Source organism: Plectropomus leopardus, chromosome 16 (genome assembly GCF_026936395.1).
Source record: "Plectropomus leopardus strain MGB_pleo_1.0 chromosome 16, ASM2693639v1, whole genome shotgun sequence".
NCBI lineage: Eukaryota > Metazoa > Chordata > Actinopteri > Perciformes > Serranidae > Plectropomus > Plectropomus leopardus.
Genome location: NC_142191.1, coordinates 10,124,826 through 10,140,454, shown reverse-complemented (window position 1 = coordinate 10,140,454; position 15,629 = coordinate 10,124,826).

The following is a 15,629-nucleotide window of genomic DNA, read 5'->3' as shown; positions in this document are numbered from 1 at the left end:
GCAGCATGAGAGCAAACTGGGCTTAAAGAGACAGAGGCTAAAAAGCAGCATTTCAGACAGAGGGTGAATACAGGTATATTTAGGCAGACAGTGTGAGAGAAATGGTGTATTTTTTTAACATTAAAGAATGTAAACATGTTCTTATAGAAACACAAAATAACTGTATGAACCTGAAGATCAGCATCGTAAGGGACCTTTAAAAAAAACCTACAAGTTAAAGATATAACAGTGATCGCAATTCAACAGCCACCCCTCAAAGACAACAAATAGCATTTCATATATTTAAGCTGCAAATATGCTTTTATTAGTCTTTCCTTTCGTACAAATAGCCTGTAGTGATTTAAGTTACACATGTAAATAACACTGAAGGCACACCATTGTCTGGAGTGATTCTTCTGTTTAGAGTGAATTAACTATTTGCTCTCTGGTGTCTCCTTGCTATGCAAATTTTTTTGTGAGGACTGTAGTATTCAAATAGCCCCCCCCCATCCACCCACCCACCCACCCACTCACACACACACACACACAATCCTGCAAATACAAAGGTTTGTTGTCATAAAGTTATCCCGAGCATATCATAAAAATTTCCCTCCATCTGCCAATTATCAAGTAAAGTGTGGAGTTATGAAGGTAATAAGCAAATGTCCCAACCGTCCTCTTTTTCTGCGGATAAGACGGACCACTCACGTGAATGTTTCAGAAACACAAGGAGGAATTCTGGTGAAGCTAACTGCCTTCAACTCCTTCACACACCTAAATGTACTGTGCACAATTACTGTATAAAATACCATTGCTCTCCAACAACACACATTCACATGTGTATGAGCTCCACATTTAGTCTCTTGAGGAGACTTGTTTTCCTGTGAGGCCACCAAAGCCGAGGGGGCCCAGACTCAGACCAGGAGCTATATTTACACCCTCCTCTCCCTGCAGCCACCTGCACACCCACCTCGCCCTAATCCAACACAGTGCCCTCAAATATAGATTTCCATCTCAAGTATCGGAGGGATGCATATACAGAAATGACATTCATCATGACGAACACACGACTGACAGGAACTGTGATGTTTAAGAACAGAAATAGTTTCCTTGGGGGCAAATGCATGCTTGCTGCAGCTTTAAGTAATAAATATGCAATATATTCATATTTTGAACCCTTTGAAACCTGATTGGCTTGATTTCTTTCAAAAACATTAGATGAAGGCAATGAGCAATTTAATAAGTAATGATCCCAAATTTGCAAGAAATTAGAAAAAACAAAACACAAAAAAAGCCTTCTTTTTGTGAGTGTGTTCTTGCATGCTTTTCCCTATAATGAATTCTGATGACATACAAAGACACACAGTGATTTTGTCCCTCACAGTCTGACATAAAATCTCTATGAATGTAGTTACAACCCCCCCTCTATATATATATATATATATATATATATATATATATATATATATATATATATATATATATAATAAAAATAACTTCTTTGTCTTCCTTTACACAAGTTAACAATAATAAATAACCAACCCTTCCTTTTAAATGTGGTACAAAACAAAATGACTGCACTGTTAAATATTTGACATGTATAAAGGTATTGCCACGTATTGAGTGCGCATCAGTGCTCAGAGCCCGTTCCAAAAGAAATCAAACCAATTTGCACAGGTTTCAAAGGTTAAAATACCTGTGAACGCACCACAACAAAACAGATACTGGCCGAGGTTTCAAAGGGTTAAAGTTATATACAGCTTTACCATCAATAATAACATACTATTACCACTACTATTACTACTACTACTAACAATAATAAAAGTAATAATAACAATGAAAATAAGTTATATAATGCTTTTCTATACCAGAGTTATAATACTAGCATAAAATATTAGAAAACAAAATATTTATATTTCGAGAACACAAAATGCAATAAAACAGAAAATGCATTAAAAGAGAGATAAAAAACAAAGAGTACTTTTCCATTAGAGTAGTCAGACAGCAAAGACATGATGAGTTATAGTTCCTGTCAGCAATTGTAGTGTGTGGTTTTGTGTGTGTGTGTGTGTGTGTGTGTGTGTGTGTGTGTGTGTGTGTGTGTGTGTCTTGTGGAAAGAGGCCAAAGCAAGAAGCAGACTTTCACATTGGGAATTTCACCATCTTCTACTACACCCAAAAGAAAAAAAAAGCCCCAAACCCCACGAGATTTACAGACACCTGCTTCCACTGAGTGAGAAGGCAGCTGCCTGTGTGTGTGTGTGTGTGTGTGTGTGAGTGTTTGTGTGTGTGTTGGGGTTTATTGACAAAAACAGTATAGACCTAGATAAAGATGGATATTGTAAGATGCTGTAGTGCCAAAAGGACAGATTGATGTCAGTGTATATTAGAATTCAAGCTGAGACCAATAAGAAATTTCTTACACGTGACTGTAGAAAATAAGACCTCATTGATCGGAAAAGTAAAACTTCAGCGTCGGCTCCTTTTATCAAGTTAATAGTGAAACAGTATATGAGGAATGTGACTGCGTTATCACCAATAGTGCAGCGCAGCAATCATTTGATAGAGGCAAAAGGAGAGTTTGATAGTGCACAGTATCAAAACACTGGGTTACAGTGCAATCACACTGATATTGAATTTTGTCAATGTTTTTTGCATCAAAGGTCATTTCAGTTTACAGGAGTGTTTTTTTCCCCAAAGCCCAAACAAAAACTAAAATATAAAGTACATAAAATAGCAAAGAAGAGCAAATAATTTCATTGGTCATAAATAAAAGTGTCATATAGAAAAGTTAAGGTCAGTGACTAAAACATTATAATTAAGAAGAAGTGAAATTATGATATCCATGGATGGAGTAATGAATAGGCCTTTCTGGGCACAGGCCCAGGGGCCCAAAGTGTCAGGGGCCTCACTGGCCTTCACCAGCACAATGTAACTCAAATAAACATGTAGTGAACATGAAGAGACACATTAGGATCATAGAGATGCAGAGGATCGAAAAGAGAGACAAAATGACAGGAAACCCACCCTGACTAAAATGACCTAAAAAGAAATTTAAAACATCCTCAAACAACCAAAGAGACACCAAATTAAGTCTAAAAAGAAAACAAACTCACAAAATGACTGCTGACCCACAACAACCAAAAAGGCATAAAATAACCTAAAAAAAAGAAAGAAAAAGAAAAAACAACCTCAAACAAACAAACAAAATAAGTACAAGAAGACAGAACAACTGCAAAGAAATACAAAACAACCAAAAGGACACAAAATTACCAAAGAAAAAAAAGAAAAAAGAAAAAAAGAAGAAAAGAAAAGAAAAAAAGACAAGAAAGACTTAAAAGACAAAATTACCTGTACATAACCCTTTTAATGTATGGACCAAAAAAATCTGAATCAAAAACATGACCAAGGTGGTTGTATTTTACATTTAGGTGTGTGTGCAGCTGCTTTAGTCTAACTTTAAATTATATATATATATATACACAGTATATATATAAACCATTCCTACCCTTTTCAACAATAAAAACATTAACCAACCTTTTAGCATAGGAGGAAATGCCAATATGTCAGGTATTTCTGTCACCCAAATATGTCTGTCAAAATGTTCCCCTTTAGCAAAGGTGTGTTCAATTGTGCCGTCTCTTCTTGGATACTGGTTTAACTTTCAGTGGCATGGCAACAAGGATGTGAAAAATTTGCCGCAAAGAAAGATAAAGAAAAGAAAAAAGAAAAGAAAAAGGCATGACTTCTAGATGTAATGTGTAACTGATAAGACAACTTTTTGAATGCAAACAGGAGCTCCAGATTTCACTATCACATTAAGACTTCATTTGGCAATGCTAACTTTTTGACACAACAAAGACAGGTTAAAACATTTTAAAAAGTTTCATATGATGATGGTACATTTTCTACAAAATATTCAGCTCTAAATGTCAAAGCAGAAGTTCACTTTCACTACTTTTCTCTTTTATACCATCCTCCTTTCCCTTTTCAAATCAAACATGTCTGTCGCAAGCAGATTGGCTCATAAATTCAGTTTGACGTGTCACAATAGATTTATAGCCGGATGTTGCAGGAGTGGCGGGCTCCTGAATGCGCGTGTGCACTTTTGCAAAACACACACACACATTTTATGAACTCACAAGCTGGCCAGTGTGGCCCGCATAGATTACTCTAGCCTGATTTCCTCATTCCCTGGGTGCTGTTGTGGTCGGAGATACTCAGGCAAGAGCAGCCGCTCCCTGCTGGCAGCGGTCAGGTAGGAGGGCTGGGCTGGGCTGGCTGGGCCTGATAACTACTCTACCCATCCATGGCACAGAGGAGAGGAGAGGAGAAGAGAGGAGGGCAGAGAAGAAGACAAGTGATGAAAAGACGCAGAAAAACATGGGGGTTCAGTGACACAAGGCTTGATTCAGTGAAGCTTTAGTTTCTTTGTGTACTCTGATTCTGCACCAACAAGGTCAAGAAATCAAACAGAAAATTAGATGTTTGAAAACAAAGTGGACATATGAGCCTAGTGTGCAAACATGACTTTTTATAGAACTAACAAATAATGAAGTGTTATAACAGTAGTTTGACATTCAAGCAAATATGCAGCTTTAGAAGAAAATGTGAATTACAGTCTTACATCTGTATGTTGTAATTTAAGTATCGGTGATGATTTCGGGGGGGAGCACATCCACTGAAGAACACATTCGTATGCATGCATGCATTTGTTTCCATGTTCGCATGCATTGGTCTTCCCCAAAAAACATGAATGTAGCAGAGGACTTGTATTTTGACAAAAATAAACACATTTACACCATAACTAAATGCAGAAAAGACACAAATTGGTGCATAAAAATTCACCAGAATGTAGGAAATTATGTGTTTGATACTAAAAACTTTCTGACGGAGGACCCTGAAACCCCCGTTTCATATGAGTCACCCCATATGTTGAAATGAAACCTGCGCCTTTGGCATTATTTAAGGAGCAGGTCGGGTGCTAGTAAGCTTAGATTAGAGTGCAAGTGCAAGCCGGGGAAAAGATCTAGCTAGTTAAAAGTTTAATGAGCAAAAAAAAAAAAACTGCCTTCAAACCACTCTAAAATGCATCTAATGACTAGTTGTATCTCATTGGTTTAATCCTTACAAAAACAAAAAGCTTTAAAACAAAAACTAGTGACTTCATAGGGAGTCAAATGCTGTAACTTCTTCAGTTGCCAGGCAACCGGCAGAGTACCTCACTGGACAGCTTGGTAAACGTAGGATTCCCTAAAATTTTGCGTTGTGTCGCTTTGTCAGTTTAATAACCTAAAAAGTGTATTTTTTTACATAATCATAGCTTTAATGCCACCTTTAAACCCACAATAGACCTCATGTCTAACTGTAACTTCAAACAGAGATTATTTTTTACAATTTTTTGCTGATCATTGGTTTATGAAAATACACCTCCATTTTTGTGGCATTCTGATATTAATGTAGTTACTGCTTCAGTTTCAGGGTCGTGGTATTCACATGTTCACGCAAGCCCACTGTCACACTGTTATGACAATTGTAGACTATTTACAGAGCAAAGCCAATATTGCAAAACATTGTAACATTGTATTATTTACACCTGTGTTTTACTCAGATTTTAATCTGATTTATTCAGGATTTACACATGTGAATGGGAGGAAACCAATCCAGTCACCTGAATAAATGTTGCAATGCACATTTCTGCAAACCACAGATACATTACATTTACGTTGCTACATGAGAGATATGTTGAAATTTGATGTTTCTTTTCATTTCCACAATGCTGTAGTTAACATGTGGTTAGGTGTAGGCTCAGGTATGTTAAGAAAATGATCATGTTTTGGCTTGAAATGCCTACTTTTGGTGGCACAATCCTGGCAGGAAATGCAGTGAAAAAGCAACGTTTTTTAATGGCAGTGTCTCAACAGGAAAGGTAGCAAAAAAAAGGTTTTTTCGTGGCATTATTCGAGCAGGAAACGTGGCAATGTCTCAGTAAAAACAACCTTTTTGGTAACTCTACCCTAGCAGATAACAGCAATGTCCTACTAAATAGCAACTCTTGTTTGTGGCAGTATCATGACTGTAAATGCAGTGATAGGTTGCTAATAACAGACGCAACTTCAACGTTGCATTGTCACTGTAAAATGCAATCGCTTTTCGTAGCGCTGTAAAGGCAGGATATGCAACCATGTCTCAATAAAAAAAACAATCTCTTTTTGTGGCGCTATCCTGGCTGGAAATGCAACGATGGGCTGCTAATAACCGTTTTTGCTGTTTTATCTGGTTGTTTTTGTTGCTGTCAGCTCAAATACTACGTCCCTTTAGAAAGGTTAATATGAAACATGACGCATACAAATTTAACATGTCAGTGTTGCAGAAAAGTACAATACCAACATTTTCTCCTGGCGACTGGGCCATATGAACCAAAGGATTTTTAAAAACAGAGAAAACATAGGTTCTTGTGGTTCGAGGATGAAAAAAATGAAATAAACTTCAAAATAGTACACTAAGGTAAAGTTTCTTTCACTTTATTTAATTATTTAATTGAGAACCCAATTAATTAAGAGTTAATGAAAATTTTGTACGATCAACCACCTGACTTAACGTATACATATACAGCATGTAGTAAATAAGGCCATGGTCTTGACTGCATGGTTCATTCAAAAAGTGCTCAGTGTGGAAAAAATATGCTATAAATAAAAATAGTATGAGACAAGCCTGCCCTGAATTCACCCCATCAGACTCACAAATAGGACAGTGCGACCTATATGTGACCGAACACCACAAAGTCAGATACATTTAGTGGCTGATCATTCAAATGAACTTTTACTCCAAAATTATAGCATACAGTGCTTTCTTTTTCCTGGTGTGCAAAGACCATATAGGTTATCTCTTTAGAAGTGTGTATGTGTATGTGTGTGTGTGTGCATGCACGTGTTTAAACTAGGGTCCTTCCAGAGTAAGAATAGATGCTTTTTTAACACCGTTTCCTTTTTCGGTTGTCCGTTTGCAGATAGAGGTAAAGGTGCCAGACCCCTGCCCAAAACGTCCAAGTCTGCAGCCACGTGAAGACCAAAACACACAGACTGTAGACGAAATGACCCATATGCACCCGCTGACTCACAATCACAAAACGCACATGCATGCATCACAAAAAAACAGAACTCACAGATTGAGCAGATAGACACGTGGACGTGGAAAGAGAGACTGAGGGTGAAGAGATAGGAGGGTACGAGAGGTGAACACAGAGATGGGGACTGTTGGAGCTGCTGCTGAGGTGATTAGACCCGTCTCTAACAGTTACTGTCTTCCCAGATTTGGCTGACATTCGTTTGGCCGTTTGTTTGTTGTTTTTCAGGACCAAAAAATGTATAGAGCAATGTGCCTGCTGCCGATAGCCCATAACAATAACTGTAAACATTTGAAAAAGTGGGTCAGGATGGCCAAAGTCGTGCCAACAGTTTCAAAGAGCAAAAACAGTTGTTTGGCCAGTCGATAAAAGAGGGGGGATAAACAACAAAATAAGGGGGCAGACCAGCAGAGAAGAGCGAGAGTTGGGTTCTTTGTTTGCTTACATCATAAATTAATAGACTCGATCCAAAGTGATGACGTCAACACAGATATTACTTCCACCATAGGCTCCTTAAAGATTTCAAATATAATTTTTGATTTAGGTTTTGGTTGCAAAGTCACACATTTTGTGAAAATCAAAGAAATAATAATATATTTTTTAAAAAATGCATATTTGATATAAGGACATGTGACTTAAATTTGAATTTAATTATTTTGATAAATAATGTGAAATTATTAAAAGTTGCCCTTGGAAAAAATGCTTAAGATTTAATAAAGAATATTGACTAGGATTTTTGATTTTTGGGAGCAAAAGTAAAAAAAATGATGTAAATAAATGGTTACTCATATGTATTTAACATTTTTACTTGATAATTATGTGTCCAAACTAAAAGATCTTGGCATGGGTTTTTACAGTGTATATGGCAATAAGAGACAAATCATATATATGTATGCTAAAAAAACAACATATTTTACAGTATTTAAATCATCCTGACCTAATTTTGGAGATGTTATCTAGTAGCTTCTGTTTGACCCTTTACTTTTTACACCACATATAGAAAAGCAAGTGCAGACAGAAAGATGTGAGAGACGATCCCCGACATCAAGATGGCTTTTAACAACTTTTTCTTCAAATGAAAATTGAAAACATGGAGGAATTAAAAAAAAGAGGTATCTACACTGCAAATACATCTACCTCATTTAAGCAGGTGTGAGTTAAACATGGCAACCACATACGCACACACACACATATACAGACATCCCCACAGCCTTCTGGTGCTGAGTGTGTGGTCAGGTTTGTCACCCAGTTCCCTGACTTGCTGAGGCGGAGGCCCTTTCCCAGCAACACCCCTTAATACACACACATACGCACATACACACATACACACACTCCAGACACTTCCACTTCGACCTCATTTTGTCTACTTTCACATTGGCTTGTCTGGTTTTCTTTATTATTATTGACAAAAACACAGAGGAAGATTTTTTTCCTAACACTCTGTAGAAACTTGGACGTAACTAGAAATAGTCGCTGTGAATTCAAAACAAGTCTGGGAATTTCTGTGTGTCAATGTGTGTGTGCTACTGTTTATATGTCTATTTGGGTTCAGGATTGGGGGTCGGGGGGGTCATGTGGCTAACTTTTTGTCTTGAGAACTTGTGCTTACATACAGTCACAAGTACCCACACACAAACACTCTCTCACACACACACACACACACACACACACACACACACACACACACACACACACACACACACACACACACACACACACACACACACACACACACACACACACACACACACAGAATGACATGCTTTCCCGCTCAGGCTTGGTCCAGCTTCCCTATTCACCTGGGTAAATAGAGCAGAAGGAAGGGCCTTTCAATGGAGCCCACCACACACACGCATGCACATGCACACACACACACACACACACACACACACACACACACACACACACACACACAAACACACACACACTCAACATAACCCCACCCTGCTCTGCCATCACTATAACTGCACACAAACATTTAAATTCTTCCTTAATCCAACATCCACGTCCACATATATCTGTCTCCTAAAACACTCTCCTCATTTCCTCTCCTCCCCTTGTCTCCTCTCCTCCGTCCGTCCACTCCATTGTTGTTTCTAAGTGATCCTGACAAGTCGATTCACACGGCATGATCACGCCTGACCGGCCCGATTTAGGACACTTGTCACTGGGGTCCCCAAGCCGTCGATAAATCTGCCCTCAACCCGCCCTCCGCCACTCACACACCCCCTTCAGATACACCCCCTACTGCCCTTGAACTCGTTTGGAGGGTGGGTGTGGTTGGAGGTAATGGGGTGAAAGTTGTGTGCATGTGAGCAAGCAGGAGTGGGCATAATTGCACCAATGAGATAACAATACTCAGACCTCAGGCTTGTTTGTGGTCTGCAGTCCAAAACACAAGGCAGGCTGAAAAGGCAAATGCGCACAAACACGTGGAGAGGCAGACACACTTTTTCTTTGTATGCATGACACCTGTTATGAAATTAAGCAGCAAACAGAGAGGTTACTGTCTCATCCTGACATCATTAACTCTAAGTTAGACAGCAAATGTTCCTCTGTACAGTTTCTCTTTTCTACTGTTTGTGTGTAAGCACGTGTGTGTGTGTGTGTGTTAGTGTGTATGTGTGTGTTAGTGTGTGTGTGTGTGCGTGTGTGTGTGTGTGTGTGCGTTTGTGCGCGTGTGCGTGCATGCAGAGGACATATGGGAGGAAAGTGCATGATGAGAGGGACAAAAACAACAGCGCAGCTGGCCCTGAATGCATCACACAGCTTTGTAGGACAGAACTGAGGTGTTTGGAAAATTGTCATTAATGACAAGCTCATATGGATGCGCATTTCACACACACACACACACACATAAACACACAACTTTTTGTTATACTTGTACAATACAGTGCAATACATAGGAGGCTGTATTATGTCATGTATCATTCAAACTGTTGATACAAGTCTGACAATAATTGCTGACTGCTAAAAACACAAGAAAGCTCTATTAACCCTTCTTTCAAAAACATGGATAGAAGGCAATGAAACATGAAAGAAGAAGTGACCAAAATTTAGCAAGAAATAGTAAAAATTTGGAAGATTTAAGAACATTTAAGATTTAGATTTAACATATAGCATTTAGAATTAATATTTAACGTACAACATTTAGATTTAGGATTTTACGTTTAGATTTAACATATAACATTTAGATATAACTTTTAACCATTAAATAGAAATTTATTTTAAAAAAATAAACAGTGACATAATCTTGAACATATTTTTTCACAAAGAATAAATCATACAAAGTTCGCAAATATTGCTCTAAATGTGATTAAAAAGTGACTGAAAAATTCACACCTCTTTAAAAATATGTTTTAGAGCTAAATGTGGAGAAATGTTGTTTCTAAATAAATAAATTAACACCTTTGGCTGTAATTCAATGATATTTTGCATTAGTCCTCACTGTTTCTTCAACATACAAATTCCTCTCAAATCATGTAAACTTTCTTTTATTTGAAACAACTTTTAGATAGTATAGGGTAGTAGTTTATTTTCAGCTGTGTACATGATTTGAACCATTTTGAAATCATCTGGATCTTTGAATTTAAGTGCTTTTAATTCGATAAAGAGAGAGTTTGTTGGTTCTCTGTAAACTACATGCAGTAAGTGGCCAAGTGTGCAGAGGTGAGAAAGTATGCAATAATTTAAGTATTTATCAAGGTTTTCTCATTCTGCAGGCTACCACTTTTTATGCGTACAAGACTGTGACATCATGAATGACTTTGAGGAGCAACTTTCTGAAAACACGAGTCTTTAACTCCTTTTAATGATTCATTGTGTCTTATCCTTCTCTGTTTGTCATAAGTGGTATAGCCCAATGCTCTAATACACATACATATCATTACATATCGCAACAACTCCTGTCTCACTTCACATCAAGTCTCATCATAAATGCTGATGTAATTGTCTTTCTTTCCTCTCATTTCTTCACTGGAAGTTCACCACAGGAAGAGAAGACAGTGCTGACAAAGTAACAGCTAACCCAGATGTTTAAGAGTGTGAATGTATGATGTCTGCAGTGTGTGTGTGTTTGTGTAAGTGTGCACGTTTAGAGTGAACAAATGGATCATGCCAAAAATGCTCTTCTTCAACATTTAGTGTTAGGAGAAGTTGTAAAAGGCCTGTGGGCTCAACAGTCGCAGTGACAGAAGAGGCACAAATGCAAACAAAAGAAGGAGAAGAGGGAGAGTTCTCAGAAAAGCAGGAAACTCCATGATAAAAAAGAAGTGATAATTACATACTGCAAGTTCGACTTATTGCTATATTTTTCTCATATTAAAACATTTCCTGAAACAGAAATGGTGGCATCTAAATGAGTAGCTCTCTCTCATTGTTTGCTGAGTGGGTTCTCAATAGAAATTATGTTATTAATGGCGGGAAGTTCTGAGCAAACAGTGTGTGATCGTGTGTGTGGGCGTGTGTCAAATGTACTGAGCAATGCAGACGGCAGCTCTTGTGACACCTGTCCCCCTAAAGATAAGAAAAGAGATACCAGACAGCTTGCAAGGTGTGTTTCACAAGTCCTATCTGAGTTGATGTATCTTGAAAGTCACATGGCACACCAACATGGTGCTGACACACACATGTATGTAGACATGGTGAAAGTATCCATTTATATTTCTCTATGTCTGTCTATCAATCTAAAATCTATACAGTGTTTTCTTTTCCCCCAGTTGACAGAAAAAAAGTTGGCATTGTACATTTCTGCAAAAGGATACATTAAATTTGTACATTAATTTGTAGCGGGTATGTTGAAACATTACATTTCAACTACGATGTGGTAAATGTGTGGTTAGGTTAGGTTCAGGCATGAAAACCACATGATAAGGAAAAGATAATGTTTTGGCTTAAAATGCCTGCTTTCTGTGCCACTGTTCTGGCTGGAAACACAGGGGTGTCTCAGTGACAGTTTACTGAAAACATGTTTGGTGACTAAAAACATCTATGTTCAGTGGTTTAAAAGCAGCTGGAAAAACAGTGATGAGTCACTAAAAATACACATTTGGTAATTAAAACTCAAAATCTGCAAGGCTAGAGAGCTTCTGGAAAAACAGTAACAGGTCGTTAAAAACACCCATGTTTAGAGCTTGCTAAAAAAACACTTAGTTTGGTGACAAAAAATCAGCTGAAAAATCAGCAACAGGTTGCTAAATAAAACTCCCATTTGATGGCTAAAAAGCCGCTGAAAGACAATGACATGTTGCAAAAAAAAAACCAAACCCAAAAACAGCAACAACAAAAACATGCTTGGCCAAAAATCAGTGAAAAAAACAGCAACGACTTGCTAAAATTAAAACTGTTTGATAGGTGTTGGTGTAATACTAAGTGGTTGGGTAGGTTACCAAGGCGGAACTAGGTATACTCAAACATATTCCAATGAGTTTTTGGCTGATAGGCGGCTATACTTTGTATACCTGCATATACCCTTCACCACACCACTAGTATGAAACACAAATGTTACAAATGTAACATTTTTATGGTTTGCATGCAACATTTTCTTCCAGTGAGTGGACTGTTTCTTTTGGCGCAATTTAATTTAAACGCTATTATCATTATTAAAAGATACTTTCAAGTCTCCGAGATGCATCAGATGACAAAAACATCCACAACAGAAGTGACTAAGAATTAGACAATATGTTGTGCTCACAAAAGAGAAGTTGATGTCTATGTTGAGGTCCTGCTTTACAAAATAATAAAACTCTTGCATCACATTAAACAAATATGCATCATCAGCATATAAAGACTGATGAACCAGCAAAGTATAAAATGTGTTGTTGAAATTAGTATATTTTTTTCTCACGCTAAAAAGCTTTCATAAGAAGAGAGGCAGGAAAAAAAGATTGTGCGTTGGCTTATTTTCTGGTCATTACCTATTAATTATTAGTTATTATTAGCAATGGGAGAAGTGATTTTGATGTCATTGATTAGCCGCTGCATCTTCCTCTACTGGAAAACAATTTTATGGTAAATGGCTTAGTTTACTAATTGACAACAGTGGGCAACTGAGCCCCACTGTATGCCTCTATTAACCTGTTTTTAGATATAGAAGATTTGAAAGCAGCTGAGGTACTTTGCAAAGATTTAACGTAAGCAGTAATAAAAACAACAACAAAGTTTTTAATTTCACGTCTATTTATTTATATTGTGTCTCACTCTAACAGCATCTTGAGTGAAATTAAGAATATTATACACACCTTGAAAATAGGTTCATGCACACACAGACTCACACAAAACCACAGGCTTCACAATGTAGTTATCTGGATGCAACATTGGGGTAATGTGACCAAGCAGAGGCGCCTTAGCTCATCGGCAAAATAAGGGGGGGGGTTGAGGTGTGTGTGTAAGTGTGTGTGTAACTATGTGTGAGAAAGGGGGGGGCAGGATTCAGGGTGGTAGGAGCACAGCCGTGCAGAGAGATAAGAAGTTGTGGGATTGTCGACTCGAGAGGGAGAGGAAAAAAAGCAGAGAAAACAGATGGATATAGAGACTCTCTTTTGTGTATGTGTGTTTGTGTGTGGTGTGTGTGCATGTGTGCGTGTATGCATGTGTGCATGTTTCTTTACCACAACTTCATCTCTACAGTGGTGCCAACATTGGAGGTCACAGTTTAAGCAGACGCACTTCAGAATAGAAAGAAAAAAAATCACATTAAAAATATTTATTATACTCACAAGTCACCCCAAGAAACCTTTGCTAATTATGAATTTGTTGCTTTTATAAACAGAAAACTCATTGTTGGCAGTCAACATGAAGATCACAAATGATTTTTGTTGCACAAACAGAAGGTCGTCACTTTGTACTGCTGTTGAACACAAATGGAAATACAGAAAAACAATAAAATGTCATATATTTAAACCTACTTGTATGATATCATACATAACTTTCAGTTTTTTCAAGAGTTAATAAAATACATCTGTCAGTCCTTATCCACTCACCACGTACCATCTGCTGGGTGCAGCTCTACCTTTCTTTTTTATCAAAGAAGCCGTTAAGCTGGGGATTCCCAATTCCTCTCAGAGTCTTATTCCTGCCATTTAGAAGAGAGAAGTCCAGTAAAAGCCCAGAAAAAGGTAGAAGGTGAAAGGTCAGCGTCGGATAATACTCCTCAAAGCAGAGTCAGTGTTAGAGAGCAGAGCACAGAGCACGAATGCAGTTCCACATGACACTGATATCCAAATAAGCGTTGAGGATTTTTGTCCGGGCAGCGCATGCGTGTTCGCACTGTTGCTACAAATACATGGACACATGTAGGGGAAGCTCACGCACGAGATGTCCGTCCTGCATACGCACACACCAAAGGGCAAAGTAGTCTCACACCTGCTTTTCATGTGCATGTACAGGGATGCTCTAAGGCGAGAAACAACGCAGCCAAAAGCTGTTAGAGTGCTTTCACACACTCTCCGAGCATATTCTCACCACACGCACCCGCAACACGGCTCAGCTGAGGTAAGCAAATTATCTCTGTGTTGTTCTATCCATCCTCACACAGTAGCTCACACCCCTAAATACACACAGTACCTGCCATGTCCTGTCCTCCCAGAAAAAAGCTTGATTTTACCCCTGACGGACGTCCACACCGAGTAGAGTGGACGTTACGGCAGTGGACGCCGAGGGAAGCCAGATGAGAGAGTGTGTGAGGAAAAGAGAAGCAGGAGTTACGCAAAAACACACACGACTGTCGCACAATCAGCGCGTCACTGACATGATGAGTTTAAAAAAAAGAAGAAAAGAATTAAAATGCTGCGCGATAAAAAGTTTGCTGTGATTATTGTTTATGTTTTTGTACCCGTCTGTGTGTGCGTAGGCGCTGATGTACCTTCACTACTTCACCAGCAGTGAAGGTGCAACCACGGGCCCACATCAGTGCCATATGATTTAGACACACTCATGCACATGCAGTACACACACAAACACACACACCCTGTCATAAACAAAGGGTCCTGTGGGAGGAAGTGTGAGGGAGGGAAAGTACCTCATCAAGACAACAACAACAGCAGAGGTGCAGGGAGTGACAGTTGCTCACTGAGGAGGAATCACCTCTGCACCATAACAACAAACACGAGAGCGCACAACACAGCTGCCATCACTCTCACAGACAAAGCACACCGGTGAACACAAAATGTTAGGCAAGGCGGGGCAAATGTATTTATATGGCACATTTCATATCCAGAGGCTTTACAGATTAGTCAAGTCAAAGTTCATGGTAGGCCAATCACAAAGAATGTCTAAAAGGGCTGTGCAAATAAGAATTTCAATTCAATTTCAATTTGAAGTCCAATACAGCAAATTATAAATAGCCTTGAAGGGCTTTACAATATACAACATCCCTCTGTCCTTGGACCCTCACAGTGGACTCCCCTAAAAAAAAAAACCAAGCTAAAAAATAGTAGAAAACTCAGGAAGAGCAACTAACGAGGCATCCCTCTTTTAGGACAGACAGACGTTCAATAGATGTTGTGTGTTCGGGACAAAGTCACTC